Source organism: Bubalus bubalis, chromosome 9 (genome assembly GCF_019923935.1).
Source record: "Bubalus bubalis isolate 160015118507 breed Murrah chromosome 9, NDDB_SH_1, whole genome shotgun sequence".
Lineage (NCBI taxonomy): Eukaryota > Metazoa > Chordata > Mammalia > Artiodactyla > Bovidae > Bubalus > Bubalus bubalis.
In genome coordinates this window covers 96,019,155-96,025,588 of record NC_059165.1, presented here as the reverse complement: position 1 = coordinate 96,025,588, position 6,434 = coordinate 96,019,155, and positions in this window count along the sequence as shown.

Here is a 6,434-nt window from a genome sequence, read left to right as displayed (position 1 = left end):
CGCAGGAAGGCAGGGTGTGGGGGGCAGGGCAGCTCCTGGTCACCAGAGAAGTCCAGGGCCAGAGACCCAGTGTTGGAGCGGCTCCGAAACCTCCATTCTCCCGACGGCCTGCAGGGCAGCTTCCAGAGGCCCACACTGCTGTTTGGGTTTTGCTCATACATAATTGGGCAGGGTTCATTTTCTGCTCCATGAATTCTAATAGAGTTTTTAAGTGCAATTTCAAATCACCGTGGAGTAAGGTGATCTTGTACTTCAGTACACTAGCTGACTTTGAAGAAGCCCAGCTGAATCTGGCTGAAGGTTCCCAAGGTTTGGGGAATGCAGCCCCAGAACCATCCCTGCAAGGAGGGCACTTTGTGTCTCCAGCAGCGCCCTCCTAGGGCCTGTTCCACTGAGTACACTTTTGGGATGCCTCTCCATCTTGGGCATTTGCACAGTGTTTGGGGGACATTTGTCACCTAGGGGTCATCAGTGTGCAGGTGGAGGAGCGGCACCCCCCTCCCCAAGCAGCCCTTCTCAACTCCGGTCCTGCCCCAGGGGGAGAGTGGTGTTACCTGCCCCTCTGGAAGGAGCCCCTTGGTGACTGCCTCTCTGCAGAAACCTATCTAGTTTTGTCGCCTCTCCACTCTCAGACCACGTACTGTTCAAGTTCTGAGCTCCAGGTGGGACCTTGGCCTCCCGTGCTTGGTTAACCTTGACCGTTGGGAGAAGTGTGAACCATTCTTGATGCAGCCACTCAGCTGAGGCAGAAACCATCCAGCATGCCTTCAGAGGATAAAGATCTGCCTCCTTGGGGAGGTGAAGGAAAGGTGATTGCACTAAATAAAAAAACATCGTAAGAATTTTGTCAACTGCCAGAGCAGAGGAGGCCCTGGATATCAAATGGTCCAGCTTGGGGAATGGGGCCTGAAGTGCCCTGGTATCCCTTCAGTATGTGTGCTAGTGGAGACCGAATCAGGGGCTCCACAGAGACGCCCCACACGAGATCCCTGGGATCCTGTATTTGAGATGATAAAGGTGTGGGCATAAGCCGTGTCACTCGGAAGTCTATGGCGAGGAATACTCCCATACTGCCTGCCACATGACTTTTGCTCTGGACCTGCATTCTCCACACAGCTTTCACTGTGGGTTTCTCAACAGCATGTGCTGCCACCATTCACATTTCTGGATGCTGACACCACAAGGGAAAGCATCTCAAGATCGAAGAAGGCAGCGGAGGAAGATGTCCCTGTGGTGACATGTCCTCAGGGACTTGGGACTTGCTGCCATGGTCCTCTCTTGGGGGAAGGGCCGGGGCCTGGGTGGCTTATCTTTGATGGAGGCCTGACCGAGTCCCTCCCACAGTCAGGACAAGTTAACTGGGAAGAAGCAGGATTGCCTTCTTGCTTCCTCCAGCTCCTGGTGGCTCCAGGCATCCCTTGGCTTGTGACAGCGTCATGCCAGTCTCCGCCTCTGTCTTCACATGAACTTTTCCTGTGAGTCTTTGTGTAAGGACACCAGTCACTGGATTTTGGCGCACCCTGGTCTCGGATGCATTCTTCCCATGATCCTTTTTTAAAAAAAAATCTAAAAAGATGTGTTCCCAGGTAAAGTTAGGTTCACAGGTATCGGTGGTTAGGAATTGGACAGGCCTTTTGGGGGGAACACTTGTCGACCCAGTACAAGGCTGGGTAAAGGTTCCAGCCACCATTGCTGCTGTCATGGCCCTGGAAGCTGCTCAGCCACAATCAGGATTACTGTAGTCAGGTGTGGACAGCACAGAGCCAACAGCATCTTGTCAGCAAAGTGAGTACCTGTCTGAGGAGCCCACTTGCAATCACAGGTCCTTTGTCACCCTGACTCCACTCAAGGACCTTGGTGGTGGTGATGCAGCTGACCATGGACAGTATCCCAGCCCTTGGGACCTACCACCCCAGGAAGCTGGATTCAGCAAGTTGTGGCTATACCTTAGCATGGAGAAGGCCTTGCTGCTCACACCTCACCTCTTCAGATGTGATCCAGGCTTTCCCAGGCCTGTTGTCCTCTAAGCCTTGGAGGCCAGTGTGGAGGAGGTGGTCTCCAGGTCCTCCTCAGCTATGGCCATGGTAGGCAGCAGCTGGCTTATGGAGAGGCACGTTGGCCCATGTATTGCTGGAGGATAGCATCATGTGTTCCTGAGTCACAGCAGACAGCACCAGGAGCCTCAGCACAAGGATCGATTGGTGGCCTACACCCTCAGCGAGTTGATCAGGACAGGGTACTTGGTGGATGGGCCATGGGGGTCAATGACCTGGGACCAGACATCACCCTGAAGGGTGCTTTTGAAGGGAAGGTAGGAAGGGAGAAAGTATGACTTAACACCTCATGGTGGTAGGAGATGATGTCACAGGGAAGGACAGGGCCTTGCCAGGAATTTGAACTGATCACAGGGTGTAAGTACTGGGGACTAGTGACCTCAGACGAAAGAGGGCCTTTAGTAGCAATGGTGGAGACTAAAATCAGAGACATACACCTCTGTAGATTTGCAGTCACCGGGGCCCTGGTTGTGCCTAGGTGCAGCCTGAGCTGCCCGACTGCCCTCTACCTGACAGGGAAACATTCATTTGTTCTCTCTCTCACCATTAATCTGTTCTGGTATAGTCAGCTGGGCTGTCGAGCCTCAGGATTCAGTGTCCAGGTGTGAGCCTCATGGGGCTCTTCCTTCCCTTCACAGGCCTGTTCTAAAACTTGTGGACACAATTTTGGGCAGCAATGCAGCACACATTTTTGGCTGAAATGCTCATTCTAACCCACTCCAGAATAAATGAAAACTTACTGTGCTCATTTGTTTCATTCACACAACGTGTTTATTGGGTATTGCTTATGTTTCAGCCATGTACTGAGTGCTGGGAATATGGCAGTGAACCTGGTCCTAGCCCTCCAGGAGCTTCCAGGCACCAAGAGTGCCCTTTCCCAGCTCAGGTAGAGTGTTAGAGGAAGGCATTCTGTGTCTCAAATGAGACAGTATGGTTGAGTGGGACCAAAAGGTGTGTTGAGCATTAGCCAAGGGACTGGCATGCTCAGAAAATTCTGGGAGGTGCCAGTGGAATTCAAGGAGCTAATATTCAGGTGAGTGAGCATTGTGGTCATGAGAAGGGAAAAGTGTGGCTTGATGTAAGCCTGGAGCCATCCATTGCAGGGGCTTGACTGGGAAGCAGAGGAGTTCTCAACCTCATCCTGAGGACAACGGAGAGCCGTGGAAAGAGCTAGAAAGGACTTGGGCTGAGTGGTACTCCAGAGCAATTTTTTGGGGTAAAGAACCTGTGTGTAGTAGAGGTGAAAATAAAGGCTGAGAGACCGACAAAAAGGCTTGAGTTCTGCAACAACTGAGCTGAGGTTCAGTGTGATACAGTGGCAAAAGTCCACTACTTTGCCAGGGACCACCTTCCAGACCCAAGAGGGGTTAAAACTGCATATCCTAAACAGCTGACTGGGACACAGAGTGATGCATTATAATCTTGGCCCAAGATAAGGAGAGGGGTCCAGGCTTACCACTCTGTTTTACTGTGGGGGGGACAAGCTGGAATGTTTAGACAGTGTCCATAGAGGTCGTTCCACACAGGTCAGAAGTCCTGGTCCATGGCCTTTCTGGTATTTCCCAAAAAGCTAGCATGGCACCCAGGCTGTGGGGGCTGAGACTAGCACACAAGGACTGCTCTCAACCCCTCTGAATGAATCAGAAAAAACATCGTCCAGGCTCTTGGGACAATTAGCCGACCCCAGGACTGCAAGGACTTCTATTTCAACGTCAGAGGTACCCCTAATTCCTCTCCAGAGCAAACCCAACTCCTGCCGTTCTGCATCTGAGAACTCCATATGCTACTCCATAAGGAGAACCCCTTACTTCCAGTTTTGGGGGCTCCTCTGCACAGTTGCGTCGACCCCAAGGAGGGAAGGGTTTGGGGATTCACGGAGACTTTGAACCTGGGAAAGTACACCGGCTTCCATTTGGGTGCAGAAACCACCCAAGGATCGGTTTTTCCAAATTACCCTTTCGAAAATGACCTCTTGCAAGCTCTTAGGACCGCCTCTTGGGCACACACAATCCCCGCTCCGAATAGAGGCTTTCCACAGGCTCTGCCTCTCAACGTCGTTCGGTGCGTCATCGCCCCCACGCTCCCAATTGGACAGTTCCTTAAGCTCCTACCTATTGGGTGAGTCCTTTGTGCGCGGCGCGCGGCTTTTAATAGGCCGCTTCTTCAGGCTCCGCCCCCAGATCTGCAGCTTCCCTGACCCCGGGAAACGTGCGTGGCGCTGTCCAGAGTGCTGAAGTGGCGCACCCTGCGCCGCCTCAGGACGGCCTTGTGGCGCCCCCCAGGCCTCCCTGCTGAACAGCAATGAAATCTTAAAGCAGATGCCACCGAGTCTCGGATGCAACTTACCTCCAACCCCCGATTTTACCTCTGGGGATAGGAAAAACTCTCTAAACGCTTCGTTAAGAACCCCCCACTCTCCTATCTAGCTCAGAGGAACTCCAAAGTCCCCACTGCTAACCAGAGGCCTTGCACGATCTCATGCTGTGACCTCTCCACCTTCTGCTCCTTCCCTCACTCCTGCAGCCACATTGCTCTCCCTGTCGCACCGCAAGTGATCCAGGTACATTCCCACCTCAGCAGAGAATTTGCTCTCATGGTTCCCAATGCCTAAAATGATCTCTCAGATCTCATTTGAGTCCCTCTTTATTTCCTTCAGGGCCTTGACTCAAATCTCACCTTATTGAGGCTGATCTAGACCACTCTACTTAAAATAGTCACCTCCCAATTCCTCTCCTGCCCTCATTATTCCCCCAACACTCTTCACTACCTGAGACTGATATGTTCTACAAATTTTTCTTGTTCATACTTCCAGGGCATGGATTTTTGTCTGCTTGTTCGCTGCTATGTTACCAGCAGTGAGAACAGTGCCTGACAGAGTGGGTGCTCCCTAATATTCATTGCATGTATATTCATGTGTGTATTTTGATGTTTACTATTTACCATCATCATGATGCTCTGCCTCAATTTAAAGATGAAGAAACTGAGGTAGAGTGCCCATCATTTGACCAAAGTCACCTGGTTTCTGAGTGGCAGAGCCTGAATCCCCTCTTCTGGTTCTTCTGGCTGTAACCCTTTCATCTCTGCCCTGTGCTACAATCCCTAATACTGCCTTCTTCAGTAAAAGATGTATAAGACGGTGGCTTCATGGAGCTCAGACAGAACTAGATTTCTTTCTTTTTTAAAAGCTGTATTTACTGTGCTGGGTCTTCATTGCTGCTTGGGCTTTTCTCTGGGGCTACTCTCCAGTTGTGGTGTTGGCTTTTCATTACAGTGGCTTCTATTGTTGTAGAGCTTGGACTCTAGGACACACAGCTTCAGCAGTTGCAGCTCCTGGGCTCTAGAGCACAGGCTATATATATATATATGTACATATATATATATATATATATATATGTAAATAAGTATGTAACATGGGCTTCGTTGCTCTGCAGCATGTTGGATCTTCCCAGATCAGGGATCAAACCCATGTCTCCTGTATCGGCAGGTGGATTCCTTACCACCAGGGTAGCCCCAAAACTGGATTTCAATTCCTGTTCCTTGATTACTACTCATGTGACCAGGAGTGAGTTAGAAAATATCTCTGCCTCAGTGACTTTATTCATAAAATGGAGATAACAGTACCCACCTTGTTATACTGTGAGAGTCAGATAAGGCAATGACAGCATATGGCTTGGCAGACACCTGACACACACTTGCTCTCTTAGTGTCAGCAATGTTGGTTCTTAAACATCACCATCACATTATTATCTGGCAGAATTAAAAAGAAATACTAAAAAAACTAGGAGATTGAGCCTAGAAAGTCCATAGGAAGAAAGTTTCAAGAAGGTGGGAGTGAAGAATAGATGCTAAACCTCACTGGGAGTAAGACAAATGCACGTTAAAATGGCACGGAGTTACCAGAGTCCTCCTCTTCGTATGGCAGCTGAGGAGAGAGGTTGCAGACGTTGTGCTTCTGCCAGTGTAGTTGCCACAAACCCTATGGAGGGCATTTGCTAGGATCTCATTCTAGTCTTTGACCATGTCATCCAGCTGGTAGAAAATTTTCCTAAACATATACTTGCTGCCATGTGAAATGGCTTAAATACAAGATTATTCATTGCAGCCTTGTTTGTAGAAGCAAAAGATTTTACTCACAACCCAAGTGAAAAACAACCCGATAAGCAAGAGGTGGACTATTCATACTCTGGGATACTGGGCAACTTTTTAAAAAATGTAAGAATGGAAATTCCCAGTCAGTCCAATGGTTAGGACTCCATGCTTTCACTCTGAGGGCCCAGGTTCAATATCTGGCCAGGGAACTAAGATCCCCTCCAAACTTTTTTTTCAGTTCAGTTCAGTCACTCCGTCATGTCCAAGTCTTTGCGACCCCATGGACTGCAG